This window comes from Haematobia irritans, chromosome 2, assembly GCF_050003625.1.
Source record: "Haematobia irritans isolate KBUSLIRL chromosome 2, ASM5000362v1, whole genome shotgun sequence".
Classification (NCBI taxonomy): Eukaryota; Metazoa; Arthropoda; class Insecta; order Diptera; family Muscidae; genus Haematobia; species Haematobia irritans.
Window position 1 is genome coordinate 6,527,564 of NC_134398.1, and position 21,826 is coordinate 6,549,389.

General features: G+C 28.3%; 1 protein-coding gene across 3 annotated transcripts in view; it reads left to right on the top strand.

Moving 5' to 3' along the window:
- uif (sushi, von Willebrand factor type A, EGF and pentraxin domain-containing protein uif) overlaps positions 1–21,826 on the top strand; it is a 98,980-nt gene that overhangs the window by 30,954 nt on the left and 46,200 nt on the right. The gene's annotated exons all lie outside the window — the stretch shown is intronic.

Here is a 21,826-nt window from a genome sequence, read left to right on the forward strand (position 1 = left end):
CACATATTTCGAATACTGGGCACATTAACCCAGCATTCGAAATTTTGACTTTCCCACCTTTTCGAAATTTTACTACAAATCACAACGATTTTTTGAAATTGTTAAAAAAAGCTCGAGTTTCGACTTGTACTTTTACAAACAATAACGTTTCAATTTTTGTATATTTTCCATAGATTGGAAGTCTTTTAATTTTTGTATTTTTTTTATTTTGAGGAACCTCAAAGGATTTTCAAAATTTTGTTAAATTCTAGAGGAGAAACGTATTATTATTATTTATTAATTTATTCCTTTAAATCTCTCTGGAGCATATACTGCTAAAAAAAATTACCCAACACAAAATATTATGCACCCTAAATTTTACATACTCAATTTGCACACTATTAAGAACAAATTTCTTTAAAATAAAGATAATTGTATTAAAAATTCTACGTCTCTGTTTTAAGATTTTCCTCTTTAAATTTATGACACCAATTTTACTCCCTACGTTATTTTAAGGCAAATTTTCCTTAAAGTAAAGAAAACCACCCAGCAAAAAAGGGTCGCCAAAAAAGCAATAAAAATGTTCTTTTTGGATCCGGAAATGGTGCAAAATTGACGCAAAAGCGATGAATTTAACATAAGCTTGTCATAGCATGGAAGTCCTCCATTTCAACAGCCGTTGCACCGAATTTCCATCACTTCTTTAGGTGTGATCCGAATTGAATGTTTTGGATGTAAATTAAAAAAATCTGTCATATTTTGTCAAATAAATAATTTTTATAGTTTTTTTTTTTATAATTTTTAATGGATTCTAACGCTTGTCGGAAACGTTTGACCTCAAATATTTAAAAAAAAATCACAATTTTTTTTGATTGGATTTAGCATTTTTTTCGACAAAATTTAAATTATTTGTACCATTTTATGAATTCTTTCTCTGTTTTTTTACCAATTTGAAAAAAAAAGTTAAAATTACCCATTAAAAGTATGAAAAAACCAAGTTATAAAAAATTTAATTAAAAAACTCACTGGGTAGTTAAAATAGAGAACATAATTGGGAGTGCATCTTCTGGAAGTGCTTTTAAAGTTGTGCCTTTGGAAGAACTTCCAAATTTTTTTACTGTGTATTTATGATTTAAATTAACTAACATATAGAATCTTCAGACAAAAGAAAACATTTTCTCTAGAAATAAAATTTTGAGAAAATTTTCTATAGAAATAAAACTTTGAGAATTTTTTTTATTGAAATAAAATTTTGAGAAAAATTTCCATAAAAATAAAATTTTGAGAAAATTTTCTATAGAAATAAAATTTTGACAAATTTTTCTATAGAAATCAAATTTTGAGAAAATTTTCTAACGAAATAACATTTTGAGATAAATTTTTATAGAAATCAAATTTTGAGAAAATTTTCTAACGAACTGAAATTTTGAGATAAATTTCTATAGAAATAAAATGTTCACAAAATTTTCTATAAAAATAAAATTTTGACAAAACTTTCTACAGAAATAAAATTTTGAGAAAATTTTCTATAGAATTAAAATTTTGACAAAATGTTCTATAGAAATAAAATTTTGACAAAATGTTCTATAGAAATAAAATTTTGAGAAAATTTTCTATTGAAAAAAAAAATTGAGAAAAATTTCTATAGAAATAAATTTTTTTCAAAGAAATAAAGTTTTGAGAAAATTTTCCAAAGCAATAAAAATTTGAGAAAATATTCCATAGAAATAAAATTAAAAAAAAAAAATGTGTATAGAAATAAAATTATGAGAAAAATTTCTAAAAAAAAAAATTTTGGCAAAATTTTCTATAAAAATAAAATTTTGAAAAAAATTTCTATAGAAATAAAATTTTGAGAATTTTTTTTTAATGAAATAAAATTTTGAGAATTTTTTTTAATGAAATAAAATTTTGAGAAATTTTTCCATAGAAATACAATTTTGAGAAAATTTTCTATAGAAATACAATCTAGATAAAATTTTCTATAGAAATAAAATTTTGATAAATTTCACTATAGCAATAAAATTTAGGAAAAATGTTCTAAAGAAATAAAATTTTGAGAAATTTTTTTATAGAAATAAAATTTAGAGAAAAATTTCTAAAGAAATAAAATTTTGGCAAAATTTTCTATAAAAGTAAAATTTTGAAAAAATATTCTATAAAAATAAAATTTTGACAAAACTTTCTACAGAAATAAAATGTTGGGAAAACTTTCTATAGAACTAAAATTTTGACAGAATTTTCTATAAAAGTACATTTTTATTTTCTAAAGAAATAAAATTTTGGCAAAATTTTCTATAAAAGTAAAATTTTGAAAAAATTTTCTATAAAAATAAAATTTTGAGAAAATTTTCTATAGAATTAAAATTTTGACAAAATTTTCTATAGAAATAAATTTTTAAGAAAATTTTCTATTGAAAAAAAATTGAGAAAATTTTCTATAGAAATAAATTTTTTCATAGAAATAAAATTTTGAGAAAATTTTCCATAGAAATAAAAATTTGAGAAAATATTCCGTAGAAATAAAATTTTGAAAAAATTGTGTATAGAAATAAAATGTTGAGAAATTTTTCTAAAGAAATAAAATTTTCTATAAAAGTAAAATTAAAAAAAAAATATAGAAATAAAATTTTGAAAAAAAAATTCTATAGAAATTAAATTTTGAGAATTTTTTTTATTGAAATAAAATTTTGAGAAATTTTTCCATAGAAATAAAATTTTGAAAAAATTTTCTATATAAATACAATCTAGATAAAATTTTCTATAGAAATAAAATTTTGAGAAATTTCTCAATAGAAAAAAAAATTTAGGGAAAATGTTCTAAAGAAATAAAATTTTCTATAGAAATAAAATTTTGAGAAATTTTTCTATATAAATACAATTTTGAGAAAATTTTCTATAGAAATAAAATTTAGGGAAAATTTTCTAAAGAAATAAAATTTTGGCAAAATTTTTTATAAAAGTACGATTTTGAAAAAATTTTCTATAAAAATAAAATTTTGACAAAACTTTCTACCGAAATAAAAGTTTGAGAAAACTTTTTATAGAACTAAAATTGTGACAGAATTTTCTATAGAAATAAAATTTTGAGAAATTTTTCTATTAAAAAAATTTGAGAACATTTTCTATAGAAGTACATTTTTTCATAGAAATAAAATTTTGAGAAAATTTTCCATAGAAATAAAAATTTGAGAAAATATTCCATAGAAATAAAATTTTGAAAAAATTGTCTATAGAAATAAAATGTAAAGAAATAAAATTTTGGCAAAATTTTCTGTAAAAGTAAAATTTTGAAAAAAAATTCTATAGAAATAAAATTTTGACAAAACTTTCTATAGAAATAAAATTTTGAGAAAATTTTCGATAGAAATAAAATTTTGTGGAATTTTCTATAGATATTAAATTTTGCAAAATAAGATTTGTTTGTTGGGTAATATTTTGGTAAAACTTTCTCAAAATTTTAGTAGATTATTTTTGGCTCCAGTGGCAACCGTTTTTGCTTCACACTCGGTTTGCAAGTAGTCATTGAAGTTGAGCCCAGGTTTAACCGAGAAATGTGAAATTACAAAAATGTTTTTCGTTACTCACACTAAAAAAAAATATTTACGTCATATTAAAGATTACGCATCCTAAATTTTAGGATGCGCAATTTATTATTTTAAGATTTAACATCATTGGTTTAAATTTTTTTTTGGAATTAAGAATACCTTTTATACTTACATACTCCGTTATGATTTGAATAACTTTATTAATATAGAATAGATAATGAAAATTCGATAAATGAGATCTGTATCCAACTTTTTATTTTATTTATCCTGGATTTAAAGTCAGATGGGTTGCTAAGAAATGACTTTATTTTAAAGAAGGAAGGTCAAAATCTTTGGATCCAAGTAATCATTTTTTTTTGTTTTGAGTGCAGATTCTCTCTTCATCCAATATGTAAGCAAATTTGAAAAGTAATTACATAATATGAATATGAAATAAAATTATTTATTATTTTTATTCAATTTTCCCTCTACGATCTGATAAAAATATTAATTTTTTTTTTTTTTTTGATTTAAGCTAACTCACCCAAAATTGCATATAAAACACTTAGCTTTATACACCTTCACTTCGACTTATGCTAAAATTAAGAAAAGCAAAAATAAAATAAAAGTTAAATAGTTATGCAGACACGCGTACTTTCATAAAACTAAAGTCATTAAAAATGTTAATGTCCGTCCAAGAGTCTACCTTTTATTTGTATTTCCATTACTTGAACTGACTTCATTTGATGTTTAGCAAATAAATGCTAAATAAAAAAACAGAAACAGAAACATAAAAAATATACAAAAATAACAAATAAAACAAATGTTACAAATCACTGTTGTATGTCCAAAGCAGACCATGCAGGTGTAATATATGATAATGCAAACATTATATGCACTCCATTATACCATGAAAGTATAGTGTAGGCAAGGTGTAGGAGAAGAAGAAGGTTTTTTTTTAATTTTATTTGGTATTTTCTTTAGATATTTCCCCACTTGAATGCGCTTACTCCATGAATGTAGAAATCATGGCTTTGTTTTTTCCTATTTTGAATGAGGTGTTTATTTTGGCTTTTTTTTGTGATGAATAGGTGACCCAATTAATCGTTAAAGTTACATGGTTGATTTGGCCTCTATAGGGATATGTAATGAAGACTATTGCAAAATTATTTTGTTGACTTCGATTTCAAGTGGACTAGTGAAGCATACAAAAACAGCTTAAGGGTGAGACCCAATTTTTTTTTTGTGATTAGTTACATAATCAGGCAAACTTTTTTAATAACAATTGAAAAAATAATAAAACTAATATGTAAAACAAGGCAGAAAATTCGAAAAGCTTTTGCCTTAGACAGTGTTACCTTTAACGATTTTTTACAAGTGGCACAAAAAGTGTAATTTGCCATAAAAAGTGGCATATCAACCAGCGTTGCCGCAAAGAATTTTTATTTTCGACCAACATTTTTCCGAAATTGGACCAACATTCGTCCCAGTGGACCATTTTTCCAAATTAAATTAATATCATTTAATAGTTAACTTCTTCCAAAATTTTACTTCGATAGAAAATTTAGTCAAATTTTTATTTCTATTTATTTCTATAGAAAATTTTGTCAAAATTTTATTTCTATAGAAAATTTTATTTCTGCAGAAAATTTTGTCAAATTTTATTTCTATTGAAAATTTTGTCAAAATTTTATTTCTGTAGAAAATTTTGTCAAACTTTATTCCTATAGAAAATTTTGTAAATTTTTTTTCTATAAAAAATTTTGTAAAAATTTTATTTCTATAGAAAATTTTATCAAATCATTTCATTCATCATATCATTTTGTCAACATTTGATTTCTCTCGAAAATTTTATAAAAATTTTTTTCTAAAGAAAATTTTGTCGAAACTTTATTCCTATATATGAAACCTATATAAATAAAATTTATTGCAAAAAGTGGTCATTTATTTTAAGGTCTATTTTCATTTCTAATTTCATTTCATTTGAATTCATCTCTCTAGTTGATCTCTTGATTACATTTGATAATTTTTTTTTGTTGATTTTTTTTTTTTAAATTGTGTCATTCCTATACTTTCACAATAAGCCGAAACCTTTACATCGAGATTTAGTTTTATGATTTAAAAAATCAAACTATATAAAAAAAATTGAAAAAATTAAAGAAATGCAAAGATTAAATATTTGTCTTTGCCAATTTTTAAAAGTTTTTAAGGTTGCTATTAAAATTTAGCTCAGTTTTTTAAACTCTCGATATAGTAGGTGATTGATGACACGATGGTCATAAAAACCATGTCAAAGTTGATTATTGAATAAGATTTCTGAGACTTATGCTTTCAAAAATCCATACTTAATTTCCATGACATCTCGTATATAATCATAAACTGTTTTTTTCAATTTTTAATTCAAAACATGTTTGGTTCACTCGAAATCAAGTTTAGTAGGTTTACTACAAACCATATATTTTATTTGATTGTTTTTTTTTTTGTTTCTTCGTTTGAAATGTTAAGCAAGTGATACATGTTCATCAACTTTAATAAGAAATTATGTTGTAGTTGTAGCTTATTTTTTGTGAATGTGTTTTTTTTTGTCATAAAAAACTATAAAAATATATATCAGGTTTATAGGGATGTTAATTAAGATAGTGTAAAAGCATAATTTTCGTTGTTTTTTTTTGTTATTGTTGCTGTATTGTATTATATGATAGTCATAAGACTATTACTCTACCATATTAAACATTTATGAGAAGAATAATTTTAATAACAATTCATTATTATTTTAATTACTTGTTACTATTTGTAGTACAGATTATATGGTTTTATAATTTGTTCAACTATGTATAACTAAGTGTGAGGTTTATTAGATATATCATTGGATGCATATAAAAACTAGAGTATAGAAATGTGGGAAATAATCTTATAGAAGGGTTTTGAGGTTGATTTTTTCAAAGAATATAAATATATTTTCTATAGTCATTAGAGTGACCGCAACTTATATGGGGCAAAAAAATGTCGGAATCTTGTTCGCTTTAACCCCACAAAACGACCAATTTTTGCATGGTTGTTAGAGACCATATACTAACACCATGTACCAAATTTCAGCCAGATCGGATGAAAATTGTTGCTCTTAGAGGCTCTGCAAGCCAAATCGGGGGATCGGTTTATATGGGGGCTATATATAATTATGGACCAATGTGGACCAATTTTTGCATGGTTGTTAGACACCATATACGAACACCATGTTCCAAATTTCAGCCGGATCGGATGAAATTTGCTTCTCTTAGAGGCCTCGCAAGTCAAATTTGGGGGTCCGTTTATATGGGGGCTATACGTAAAAGTGGACCGATATGGCCCATTTGTAATACCATCCGACCTACATCAATAACAACTACTTGTGCCAAGTTTCAAGTCGATAGCTTGTTTCGTTCGGAAGTTAGCGTGATTTCAACAGACGGACGGACATGCTCAGATCGACTCAGAATTTCACCAAGACCCAGAATATATATACTTTATGGGGTCTTAGATCAATATTTCGATGTGTTACAAAAAGAATGACAAAGTTAATATACCCCCCATCCTATGGTGAAGGGTATAAAAACGAAGTTTGGCGGCACGTGTTAACGTCGTTTAATCGGGCTCAAATGTTGGCTATCCCAATATCTGGAAAGGGGATTCGTTTTGTGGGGTTGAGGCGAATGCTCCTAGTGGCACCAGGTCGTGTTTTCGAAGCTAAAGGCTGGCGTAACTCGGTTTGACTCAGCGACGAGCGGCACGTGTTAGCGTCGTTTAATCGGGCTCAAACTTTGGCTATCCCAATATCTGGAAAGGGGATTCGTTTTCTGGGGTTAAGGCGAACAAGATTCCGACATTTTTTTTTGCCCCATGTAAGTTGCGGTCACTCTAATAGTTATTCGAACAATTCAAAAAACTAATACAAAATGGAAATATACACAAATAAATTTTAAAACTAAATAATCTTTAAACTTAGTTAAAAAAAATCTTTAAACTTAAATTTAAAAAAAAATAAAATAAAATTAAAAAAAAGTTTGTATTTCGAATGATCTTCGGTTTATAACGTGTGAAATCGGTTATAAATCCAATTTAAAATAAATCTAATTTTTGACCAAGTGGTGTCTCATAGTATAGAAGACACAGTTCGATTGTGCCATATTCGAGCAGATTGGTAGTCTAAATGAAATTTGGGTGATTCGCTTCTTCAGTCTTTCGTTTATTCACTTTACTTAATCTCTCATCACCTTATATAAGCCAATTTCACTAAACAACAAAGTTACATAAATGTCAGCACAAACAATTGATGTTAAATGGCTTGAATGGGATTGAATATAACCCAGTGTTATATATAGGAATATCGGATTTACTTCATATTTGTAAGGAAATCTATTTTATGAGTGTAGTCCGATATAGATGTGATTCGAACTGTTACAGGTGGCCCAGTAATATTTCGGCTCTTAAACCCGTTTTTTTGCAGGAAAATACGTTTTCTCGCGACCTACGATAACCGCCTGGTGTTTGTGAGTTTTTTTTATGATAAAAATCACACTTTTAAGATATATTCAATACAGCTTCGATTTGGGTCGGCCACATACACACAACAAATTTTTTTTTCTGACTCAATAACGAAATTGATAGATCCAATTAATTGTTTAATTGAAATGTCTTCAAGCACAGAAATGATAGTATCAATTAAAAAATTAATTGATCCAATTAAAAAATTAATTGAAATTCAATTAAAAAATTAATTGAAATTCAATTAAAAAATTAATATACTATTCATTTTTGTGATTGATTTTTGTTTCAATTAAATTTTTTTTTTTGAATCAATTAATTTTTTAATTTAATTTTAATTCTCTTTATTCATAATCAATAAGTCAACATTGGCCAAAATGATTACACAATAAAATACTTCATGACACTACCAAATATTGAATTCAAATAACTTATATTTTTGAATATTATTATTTATGAATATTTTTTAAAACGCAATTAAGACTTTAATTGGAAAAAACTTTCGTGGATTTTTTTTGTACTCTTCCAAATTTAAAAAAGTCGAAGTCATCCTTTTCAATTAAAAAAAAAAATAGAAAAATTGACTTTTTGATTTCCATGACACTCTTTTGTACAGCTTTACGATAATCGATATTTATCACACTTTGGATATCCTAGAAAATTGTGGTCATCATCTTCCCGGACTTTTGCACAGTTTTCGCCTTCTTCAGAGCACATTGCAAAAAGATATTCGTTATCGCTCAATTTCGTTGTTGAGTCATAAGATTTTACGATTTGTCTAAAATAGATTTCGATTCTTGTCTATGTTAAGACATTGTGATTTTGTTTCTTCTAAAAAGGGTAAATAAAAGTCCACTATACCCACTAAAAATCCTCATACAACCGGTTTTTCTGTTTGGTTGTTTTAGCTAGAATAACTTTCATCATTAAATAGTCTCTTGTAATCTATGCGCCCATTGTTGATTTTATAAGAATATAAATGTATTTCATATGATTTAAAATTCTAGCTTTAACTAAGACAACAACATCAACAACAGCGGTACATCAGCGGCTTGTTGTGTTCTTAACGGTTTTTTAATGCTAACCACTTGCAACACTTGTTCTCAACTATAGATTTCTACATATATGGGACTTGCAGTTATATACACTGATGTTGGCGTAAGTCTAGTCCGTACATACACGCACACATACACAACACACATATTCATGTGGTTTTTATAGTTGGTCTATACATTTGCTTATGTTTTAGTGTAACAGCAAACAGACATGCAATGTGAATAAATGTAATTGTAAAAATTTAGTTTTTGTTGGAATTTTTGATTTTTGTTTTTATTATTTTCCTATATGCTTTACGCGGCTGTTGTGAGAGATGTGAATTGTGATGATGGTAATGTGTAGATGCAGCTATATAGCATGCGCCAAGTATTGTTTTAAAGCTATAGAGTTTCTTGGTCATCAAGCAAATTATTTCCCGGCTTCGTTATGGTAATTACTTTGGTATTTCATGGGGATCTATAAGATCAGGTTTTTTTTGCAAGGACAATTATCTCAATTGAGTGGAAAAAATGGTAATCATATCAATGTCAATGAAACGGAGTTGAGAGATAGTATTTTTATCGATAATTTGAATTGATTTCTTTAATGATTATAACGAGAATAGAAAATACATGGAAATTGCCATGGTTTCAATTTGCCGCTTAAGTCTTTTGTTTTATGCTCTCAAGGCAAAATAGAGGTTTGAACAGCTTACAAAATGATGATTTATAGTGGAGTCAAATAGACAAACATAATGATTGATACTAGATTTTAGTGAACGACATGTGATGTGCGATTGTGCTTCATGAAATCTTGTCATATATAGTTTTTATTGAAATTTAAATATGACTACAACATCCTATTCCTTTTTTCCTATTTCATATAGTATGTTATATACCCAGGAAAAACATATGGTTTTCCTTTCTTTCATGTTCTTTGTGATATGAATTGTGCCTAGCCCATAATTACTAATCCACAGTTATCCATTCCATTATCTCCATTATCTATTAAGTTTAATTAAGGATTTTGATAATTAATACACACGTTTGCACAGGGAAACCCTAACATGCCAATGCATTTCCGATTCATAAAATAGTTGTAAAAATTTGCAAAAAAAAAAAAACATGACAGAATATTTGCCAGCATACCAACAGCCTTACGTGAGTACGTTAAACTGGTTTGTGTCTTAAGTCTTTTGATTTTTACTATAATGCAAGCACAAAGAGCGAAAAGAATTATCAAAATGAGAGAGTCATTGTACCAGTTTTTGTATATATTCACACACGCACATACACAGACATATATGTGCATTCCGTTCTTTTGTGAATTCTTTTAATCTATATATGGAGGACTATAAAATAGGTTAGTTCAATGAAAATAAGTAGGTTTCCTACACAGGCCATGTATAAATAGAGATGACAAGTGAGGTAAGCTATAATCGTACTCACACAATATAGGAACATACACTAAAAAAAAAAAACTAAGAAGACTTGGCCTAGGAGTCTTCAATTTCCTGTGACTTTAAAGATATTTTTAAAAATTTTATCTCTGATATTTTTCTAGAATGCTATTTTCTTGTTTTCTTAAACAATAGAGGAATTTCTTATCTACTTTTTTTTAATTGATCGAAAAACAATTATTTACAATTATTATTTATCACTTGGAATATAGTTTATATGCAAGTTTCTAAAATCATGTGTTTTTTTTAATATATCGAAAAAAAAATTATTTATTTTAATAATTTTATCATTTGAAATATAGTTTAGATCCAAGTTACTAAAATCATTTTCCTTTCCTGGCGGCTTCACTTTTCCTTGAGTGTATGTTAGTTTCCAAAACTTTTGATTACAGTACTCAACAGGTTTTTGAGAAAGCAAAAAAAAATATAATTATAGTTTCCTTTGTTAAGGAAGCTTTTGTAGAATTGTGACCCATACTATAAACATATTATTATAAGTTAGTGCATATGTTTGCAACACCCGGAAGGAGACGAGATAAATACATGGTGTCTTTGGCACAAATGCTCAGGGTGGGCTCCTGAGTCGATATAGCCATGTCCGTCTGTTCGTGAACACATTTTTGTAATCAAAGTCTAGGTCGCAGTTTTAGTCCAATCGACTTCAAATTTGGCACAAGTATGTGTTTTGGCTCAGAATAGAATCATATTGATTTTGGAAGAAATCGGTTCAGATTTAGATATAGCTCCCATATATATTGCTCGATATGGACTTATATGGCCCCAGAAGCCAGTGTTTTACCCTAATTTGCTAAAAATTTTGCACAAGAAGAACAATTAGTACTATAGTCAAGTGTGTCAAATTTTATTGAAATCAGTTCAGATTTAGATATAGCTCCCATATATATCGTTCGCCCGATTTACACTCATATGACCACAGAGGCCAATATTTACTCCGATACCAATTTCATCAAAATCGGCTAATAATTGCGAGCGGAATCCTGCGAACAACAAATACATAGACAGAGGGACGGACAGACACCAAGCGCTATATCGATTCTGAGTCGATCGGTATATATTTTATGGGGTCTAAAATCAATATTTCTGGTAGGCACAATTTTTGCAGATCAAAGTTATTATACCCTAACCACTATGTGGTTTAGGGTATAATAAAGTCAGTTTGATATAAATATTTTTAGATTTAATTTTAAATTATTATAAAATTTATTTAAATTTTAAAATTCTGTTTTGGCTTTACTTTTAAATAATTTAAGAATTTTTAATTAAATTTATTTTTAATTTTATATTTATATGTAATATATTTATATAAAATATAATATTATAATTAATTTTATTTCGAGATTTTTATTAGTTTTCTTTTGATTTTTCAGTTTGATATAAATATTTTTAGATTTAATTGTAAATTATTATAAAATTTATTTAAATTTTAAAATTCTGTTTTGGCTTTACTTTTAAATAATTTAAAAATGTATAATTAAATTTATTTTTAATTTTATATTTTCTTCTTATTTGTAATATATTTATATAAAATATAATAATTAATTTTATTTCGAGATTTTTATTAGTTTCCTTTTGATTTTTATTAAATTAAAGATTATTGAAACTTAAGAATATCAAATTAAAATTTCAATAAAATAAAATAAATTTAGTTTGATCTTAAGATTTAATTGTAAACTTTATTTAATTTTTAAAATAATTTTTGGTTTTACTTTTAAATTGATCGAAAATTTAAAATTTATTATTTTAAAATTAAATTAATATTTAGATTTTTAATTTTATATTTTTTTTTTGTTAACTTTACTTTGTTATTCGAATTTAACATAGTATTAAATATTCAATTACCACAAATATTTCATTTCGCCGTTTTTTTTATTTAGTGTCTATTTTTATTTCATTTTCTTGCATGTAATATTAATTTAGGATAATTTTAGGATAATTTTTTTTTACGTAAATACCAATTTACATTTATATTAAAATTTGAAATAATCATTTCAACGAAAATCATATATTCTCTTTATTTACTGTGTTACTCTCCATACATTACATTCTCTTTTTTGGTTCATCTTCTCACATGTAAGATTACATGTGAATAAAGTGAAGTAAAAGAAAAAAAATAAATTCGTACAAATAACTGTTCGTACGTGTTCGTTTTGCTTTGCCATGTATCAATAATTCTCTTATTGTAGGTTAAGCGGGAAGCTGGCAAAAAAAAAAAAAACAAAAACAAGAAATCATTATTTGCTCAAACAAAGAAGTAAAGGCTTAACGGCTCATAAATATGGTGTTGATTATTGTGGTCTTATTGGTGGTTGGTGGTGTAGTGTTGCTATTTGATGCCACGACTGTGCCCAAGTAATAGACATTCTTAGAGGTTTAGTCAGCATTAACAGAAGGTGCTAGTCATGCTATAATAAAGGAAGTTAGCTGTTATAACCAATTAGAGTTTTTTTATGGTTTACCTTTTTCATGTTCTTTGTAATATCGAGTATTACCAAATATTTCTCTATATTAAATTCAATGAAATATTATTCTTATCCTCTAATTTAGTTATTGAAAAAAAACAGTAAATTTTTGTTAATTCCTCTAGTTTAAAAATGGTTCAGTGACCTAAATTTCTGAAAAAAAAACAAACAAACCAAAAAATAGAAATTTCACATAGCACCCATATTAACCGTTAAACGGAGACCAAAAACTGTTCACTTAAAAAATTTCTAAAAATGCTAAAGCTAAAGAATTTGGCAAACTAGGTATTTTAAACATTGTCATCATCACAGCTCAGCCAAGACCTGAGTTCTGCCAAGCAAGCATGCCATGTTGAAAGTATAACAGAGAATATTGTGAAAATCCAGAACAAAAAGTGCTATCGCTTTAGCTAATTGAAATTCTGTTGTAGTCTCTATGGCTTAGATCAAACCGAAAGACACACATGAATAATTTTTTTAAAGTCTATTGATGTCAGTACAAGAATCAAAGTATCTCAATTTGTCATAGACTCAAAAAAAAAGTAGAAAGAAGTCAGGCTTAAATAAACAAGTGCCCATATTGAAACTGAGTAGACGTTTCTTGACTAACTAAGTGTATTTCATGGAATGGTGGTCTTTATGCTAAAATTGGAATTTGGACCGCTAGATGGTTTTGTTTTTTTTTTGTCTAAAGGAAGTTTTGGAGGCTTTTTATTAGAATTTTAACTGGATCACCAGTGGGAAACCTGATACCGGTTTTTATTTATGAGAACTCTTTAGTAAAAGGGGTTACAGTGGTTTAAACTATAAGATCCCAGCAAAAAACTTTGCAAGTTCTTCTAAAGACACAACTTTGAAAGCACTTCTAAAAATGTCCTCCCAAAGATGTTCTTTATTTTTTTAAGGAAATAAATTCTTTTAATTCAATTTTTTCCATATTTTAAATGGGTAATTTTAACTTTTTTGTTTCAAATAGATTAAAAACAGAGTAAGCATTACGGTAATCCCTCGATTTACGTCGTTATTGGTTCCGGAATTTGACGACGTTAATCGAAACGACGGAAACCGAATTACAAATTGCTCATACTTACTTCTAAGTCCATTTATGTATGTATGTGCGTGTACATAATTGAACTACTAAAGGTAGTTCAATAATTTCGGTTAGAATTTCAAAAATAAAAATATTTCGATGTGGTCATTGTTGATACTTATTTTACTTATGGAAGGCCTTTCTGATAAAGTGGGCAAAAAACCGAATGGCGACGTAAATCGAAGTTTGATGGAACAAAAAATTTGACGACATAAATCGAAACATCGTATACCGAGTCGACGTAAATCAAGGGATTACTGTAATAAAATGAAAAAATTATTCAAATTTTGTGGATAGAAATGTTAAATCCATTCCAAAACAAGTATATACGGCCGTAAGTTCGGCCAGGCCGAATCTTATGTACCCTCCACCATGGATTGCGTAGAAACTTCTACGAAAGACTATCATACATAATCGAATTACTTGGGTTGTGGTATCTTATACCTTCTTAACATCGATTTTTAAATTGTGGGTTAGTCCATACGTGGTATATATTAGACAAAAAGTTATGTATAGTTAAGTCTACAAATAATTACGAATCGATATGGACTTTTTGCACGGTACGTAGAGAGCCAGAATTGAAATATGTGGGTCGCTTATATGGGGGCAATATAGAATTATAAACTTGATATGGACCAATTTTTGTGTGATTGGGGATCGGTTTATCTCAGGGCTATATATAACTATAGACCGATATGGACCTAGTTAGGCATTGTTGTTAACGGCCATATACTAGCACAATGTACTAAATTTCAACTCACTCGGATGAAATTTGCTCCTCCAAGAGGCTCCAAAACCAAACCTCGGGATCGGTTTATATGGGGGCTATATATGATTATGGACTGATATGGACCACTTTTGGCATGGTTGTTAGAGACCATATACTAACACCATGTACTAAATTTCAGCCGGATCGGATGAAATTTGCTTCTCTTAGAGGCCTCGCAAGCCAAATTTGGGGGTCCGTTTATATGGGGGCTATACGTAAAAGTGGACCTATATGGCCCATTTGCAATACCATCCGACCTACAACAATAAAAACTACTTGTGCCAAAATGCAAGTCGATAGCTTGTTTCGTTCGGAAGTTAGCGTGATTTCAACAGACGGACGGACGGACGGACGGACATGCTCAGATCGACTCAGAATTTCACCACGACCCAGAATATATATACTTTATGGGGTCTTAGAGCAATATTTCGATGTGTTACAAACGGAATGACGAAGTTAATATACCCCCATCCTATGGTGGAGGGTATAAAAATGCGAATTTTTTCAAAATATTTGAGGTCAAACTTTTCAGATAAGCGTTAGAATTCATTAAAAATTATAAAAAATATTTATTTGGCAAAATATCACAAAACTTTTTTAATTCACAACCAAAGCACTGAATTCAGATCACACTCTAAAAAGTGATTCAAATTCAGTGCAACGGTTATTGAAATGGTGGACATCCATCCTATGACAAGCCCATGTTAAGTTCATCGCTTCTGGGTCAAGTTTGCACCACTTTTGGATCCAAAAAAAAAAAAAAAAACATTTTTCATTACTTTTTGGGGATACTTCTACAGATTGGATGATCTACAGTAAATTAATTTTTTTTTTTAATTGGGTAAAACTAATTTAATCTTAAATAAATATTATATAACATTTTAGGTTTTAATATTTTTTGGTTTTAATATATAGACGTTATAATAAAATAAAAAATAAAAATAAATAATCTTCAATCTTTCCAAAGTAATATTCCTATATATGTCAAATCCATTACATTTACAACTACTACTTTTGCCTGAAAGTATGCAAGTATTTCAATAAGATTTTTTGAAAAAAAAAAATAAACCGCCTTCTCCTCAGTAGTTCTACAATAAATTATGAATTCTAATTTTAATTTTATTTAATTAGATTGAGTTAACTTAATTAAATTTTAATTTTACATAATATAACATCGTATTTAGTTTTATTTAATTGGGTAAAACTAATTTAATTTTAAATAAATATTATATAACATTTTAGGTTTTAATATTTTTTTGTTTTAATATATAGACTTTTTAATAAAATAAAAAATAAAAACAAATTATCTTCAATCTTTCCAAAGTAATATTCCTATATACATATGTCCATTCCGGTTTAAAACTCAAATCCCTTCCATTTACAACTACTACTTTTGCCTGAAAGTATGCAAGTATTTCAATAAGATTTTTTGAAAATAAATAAACCGCCTTCTCCTCAGTAGTTCTACAATAAATTAAGAATTCTAATTTTAATTTTATTTAATTAGATTGAGTTAAATTCATTAAATTTAAATTTTACATAATATAAATAAATTTAATTTTAATTTTCTATTATATAACATTATTTGTTTTTAATAAGTTTTTTAATACATATAAAATTTTTAATAAAATAAAAAATAAATGGTTTTCACTCTCTCTTCAGAATAATATTCCTGCATTTGTCCATTCTGATTTATGCAAGTATTTCAATAAGATTTTTTGAAAATAAATAAACAGGATTCTTCTAAATAGTTCTAAAATAAATTCAGAATTATTATTTATTTTTATTTAATTAGATTAAGTTAAATTAATTTAATTTTAATTTTACATTATATAACATTTTTTGTTTTTAATAAGTTTTTTTAATACATATAAAATTTTTAATAAAATATAAAAATAAACGGTCTTCACTCTCTCTCTCTCTCCCGAATAATATTGCTGCATTTGTCCATTCTGATTTATGCCAGTATTTCAATAAGATTTTTTGAAAATAAATAAACATGTTTCTTCTTAGTAGTTCTAAAATAAATTCAGAATTATTATTTATTTCTATTTAATTAGATTGAGTTAAATTAATTAAATTTTAATTTTACATAATATAACATTATTTGTTTTTAATAAGTTTTTTAATACATATAACATTTTTAATAAAATAAAAAATAAATGGTTTTCACTCACTCTTCAGATTATGCAAGTATGATTTATGCAAGTATGATTTATGCAAGTATTTCAATAAGATTTTTTGAAAATAAATAAACAGGTTTCTTCTTAGTAGTTCTAAAATAAATTCAGAGTTATTATTTAATTAGATTGAGTTAAATTAATTTAATTTTAATTTTACATAATATAACTTTATGTATTTTTAATAAATTTAAAAAAATGTTCTTCACTCTCTCTCTCTCTCTCTTCAGAATAATATTCCTGCATTTGTCCATTCTGATTTAAAACTCAAATCCACTGTAAATACAGGGGGTATTTACAGTGGATTTGAGTAACCTGTTGACATACATGTTAGAACAAGTTTATAAAGTTTGTGAATATATATGTATTAGTATTTCCATCCGCAAGCACATAACTCTCAAGTCAGCAAAACAAATAAATATAATCACCATAAACATTTATGGAGATTTTTCCATCCAACCCCAGGGCTTGCTACCATTGATTTGTTTAAACATTTAACACAATCATTCTAATTATTGTTCGACCAGAGCTTAGTTTCATTCTTGTAAGATCAACCATTCTTAGTTTGAAAAGAAAAAATGTTAATTTCTTTCTTCCTCCTCTTGACTTCAACCCCCCCCCCCCCCATAGTTAACTCGCCCATTATCATAGTTAACTTGAAACACTGGCTGCTGTATTGACATTTAAGCTGTTGGGATTTCGAAGGTTAACCTGCCAGCTGTAACTTATGATAATGGTGACTGTCTGACTAACTGCCCGTTTTTTCGTTGTGGTTTGTGTGTGAAAACCATTAATGAAATTCCAAAATCAAGTTGGATTTTTAACAAAAAAAAACAGAAAAAAATTGGAAAAAGATTGAAAAAATAAGCTCTAAGAAAAACCTGTTGCATAGTTTACAAGTCATACATATATAAACATAGCTGAGTAACTTACCTGTTATTGATTTTTGTTTTGTTGAGATTTTTCCCAAGATTTTTAAAATTTTAATAGTTACACTGTTGATCATAACTATACACGATTCTTGTCTTTGGGTTTATAACGACAAAAAGGGCGTTCATTTAAAAAGTGAAATTTTTATTATAGCCATTTTTTTAAAGAACGGAAAATTATACCCTGTATGAGGTTTAGAGATATCTTAACATCTTTATTACCACAGCTTGTATAAACTTTGAGGATGTTTTTAATCGATTGGGAGATTATATTTGGGTCAAGAAAGAGAGAAATTTAAATATGGAGGTGTATTTTGGGGACTTTCGTCTATATACTCTAGCAATCAAACTATTCTGTTTCATTTATGTAAATTAAATTCAGCTCTATTATATTATTATATAAAATTTAATACAATACTATTATTACAAATGGGCCTCTAAAGTGAACATAACATTTTTGTGCTCGTTTTGGTTTTTAATTTTGCGCCACCAAATATTGTTCCATTTTCAGAAATTTGAAAAACATTCATTCACAATTAAAATCAACACAATATTCAAATAAATTTAATTCAATATAATTATCATTGTCATTATAAAAATGTGCCATTGGCGTGGGAATAATATTTCTGTGTTGATACGTTTTTTCAATTTTGTGCCACCTTTTGCCAAATTTTTGTCACTTTCAGAAGAGTGTAGTTTTATCTGCCTTATGGCGATTTCGATTGGGAAAAAATGTGCAACATTCTCCAAATTGATTGCAAACTATGAAGGACACTCTCATAGATTTTTGATCCTGTATCTCTCACAATATTGTGAGTTAACAATAACTTCGGAATGACACTGTCATTGGAGCGAAAATACAACGAGCGGACAAGTAGTGTAACACCAGGGCAACATATTTTTTGCGAAACGAAAACGCCATATAAATGGGAGCTATAGCTAAATCACTATAAAAACACTATAAAAGATTATACTGAGCCAACTTTGATTAAGATCGGTTAATAAATATGGGTTTTATGACCATATTTGGCTAAATCGGGCGATACATAACAGGTTGGCTGATAAGTCCGCGGTCTGACACATAGATGGCGGCGCTAGTATTAAATGCATATTATTTTTATATAGTACCAACCTTTAAATGATTCGTGTCAAAATTTGACGTCTGTAAGTCAATTAGTTTGTGAGATAGAGCGTCTTTTGTGAAGCAACTTTTGTTATTGTGAAAAAAATGGAAAAAAAGGAATTTCGTGTTTTGATAAAATTCTGTTTTCTGAAGGGGAAAAATATGGTGGTAGCCAGTGTTGCCAGTATTGGGGATTTTTCCCCAAATCGGGGATATTTTTTCGTGGTTGGGGACAAATTTTTTGAGTTGGGGACTTGGGGGTTTGGTGGGGAATTTCCACAAATTTGGGGATTTTTGGGAGGAATTTCCGAAATCTGAGCAGTATAATAAATCAGGTTTTGAGATATGGTTTATATGAAATTCCTTACTTCTACATGTTTAAAAGGGGCTTAAAGAAGTACAGAGGGTCTTAAAAATAAAAAAGATTCTGTTCCAAGCGCTTTGTTTCCTTCTTTTACTATTGTGAAATTATTTCGTAAGGACTGGGGTCGAAGTCTTGGCCCCTCATTTGCGTACATCACTAATTTGGAAAATATATACCATATATATTTTTTATTTCTCTAACATACAAATTCGATGACTCTTTATACCAATAATTATTGAGGGATTGTATCGGATAATATTTTTAGCACCCGTCTCTTGGTTTTGTGGTTTGAAAACTTAATCTTATTGTATCTCGCAAACTGGTATAACAAATATTGCATATTTTCCAATTTTTAAATTATGGAGAATTTTTTTTACAGCAGAGCCTATTCCTTTACTTTTCAAAAACCTTGCCAAAAACTGTATTGGGGATTTTTGTGGGGAATTTTAAATTAAATTGGGGTTTTTTAGGGATGAAATCGTCCTATTTTGGGGATAAGAGCCCGAAAAATACTGGCAACACTGGTGGAAGCAAAAACTTGGCTTGATAATGAGTTTCCGGACTCTGCCCCAGGGAAATCAACAATAATTGATTGGTATGCAAAACTCAAGCGTGGTGAAATGAGCACGGAGGACGGTGAACGCCCGAAAAAGGTGGTTACTGACGAAAACATCAAAAAAAACACAAAATGATTTTGAATGACCGTAAAATGAAGTTGATCGAGATAGCAGAGGCCTTAAAGATATCAAAGGAACATGTTGGTCATATCATTCATCAATATTTGAATATGCGGAAGCTCTGTGCACAATGGGTGCCGCGCGAGCTCACATTTGACCAAAAACAACAACGTGTTGATGATTCTGAGCAGAGTTTGCAGTTGTTAACTCGTAATAGACCCGAGTTTTTCCATCGATATGTGACAATGGATGAAACATGGCTCCATCACTACACTCCTGAGTCCAACCGACAGTCGGCTGAGTGAACAGCGACCGGTGAACCGTCTCCGAAGCGTGGAAAGACTCAAAAGTCCGCTGGCAAAGTAATGACCTCTGTTTTTTGGGATGCGCATGGAATAATTTTTATCGATTATCTTGAGAAGGGAAAAACCATCAACAGTGACTATTATATGGCGTTATTGGAGCGTTTGAAGGTCGAAATCGCGGCAAAACGGCCCCATATGAAGAAGAAAAAAGTGTTGTTCCACCAAGACAACGCACCGTGGCACAAGTCATTGAGAACGAAGGCAAAAATTCATGAATTGGGCTTCGAATTGCTTCCCCACCCACCATATTTTCCAGATCTGGCCCCCAGCGACTTTTTCTTGTTCTCAGACCTCAAAAGGATGCACGCAGGGAAAAAATTTGGCTGCAATGAAGAGGTGATCGCCGAAACTGAGGCCTATTTTGAGGCAAAACCGAAGGTGTACTACCAAAATGGTATCAACAAATTAGAAGGTCGTTATAATCGTTGTATCGCTCTTGCATGGAACAATGTTGAATAATAAAAACGAATTTTGACAAAAAACAAGTAAGGAAAGTCTAAAGTCGGGCGGGGCCGACTATATTATACCCTGCACCACTTTGTAGATCTAAATTTTCGATACCATATCACATCCGTCAAATGTGTTGGGGGCTATATATAACGGTTTGTCCCAAATACATACATTTAAATATCACTCACGATTTGGACAGAATTTGATAGATTTCTACAAAATCTATAGACTCAAAATTTAAGTTGGCTAATGCACTAGGGTGGAACACAATTTTAGTAAAAAAAAATATGGGAAACATTTAAATCTGAAGCAATTTTAAAGAAACTTCGCAAAAGTTTATTTATGATTTATCGCTCGATATATATGTATTAGAAGTTTAGGAAAATTAGAGTCATTTTTACAACTTTTCGACTAAGCAGTGGCGATTTTACAAGGAAAATGTTGGTATTTTTCACCATTTTTGTCCAAATCAGAAAAACATATATATGCGAGCTATATCTAAATCTGAACCGATGTCAACCAAATTTGGCACGCATAGCCACAATGCTAATTCTACTCCCTGTGCAAAATTTCAAATAAATCGGAGTTAAAAATTGGCCTCTGTGATCATATGAGTGTAAATCGGGCGAAAGCTATATATGGGAGATATATCTAAATCTGAACCGATTTCAACCAAATTTGGCACGCATAGCTACAATGCCAATTCTACTTCCTGTGAAAAATTTCAATTAAATCGGAGCAAAAAATTGGCCTATGTGGTCATTTGAGTGTAAATCGGGCGAAAGATATATATATATATATATATATGGGAGCTATATCTAAATCTGAACCGATTTGGCTGATATTTTGCAAGGTTTTCGAGACTCATAAAATATTCG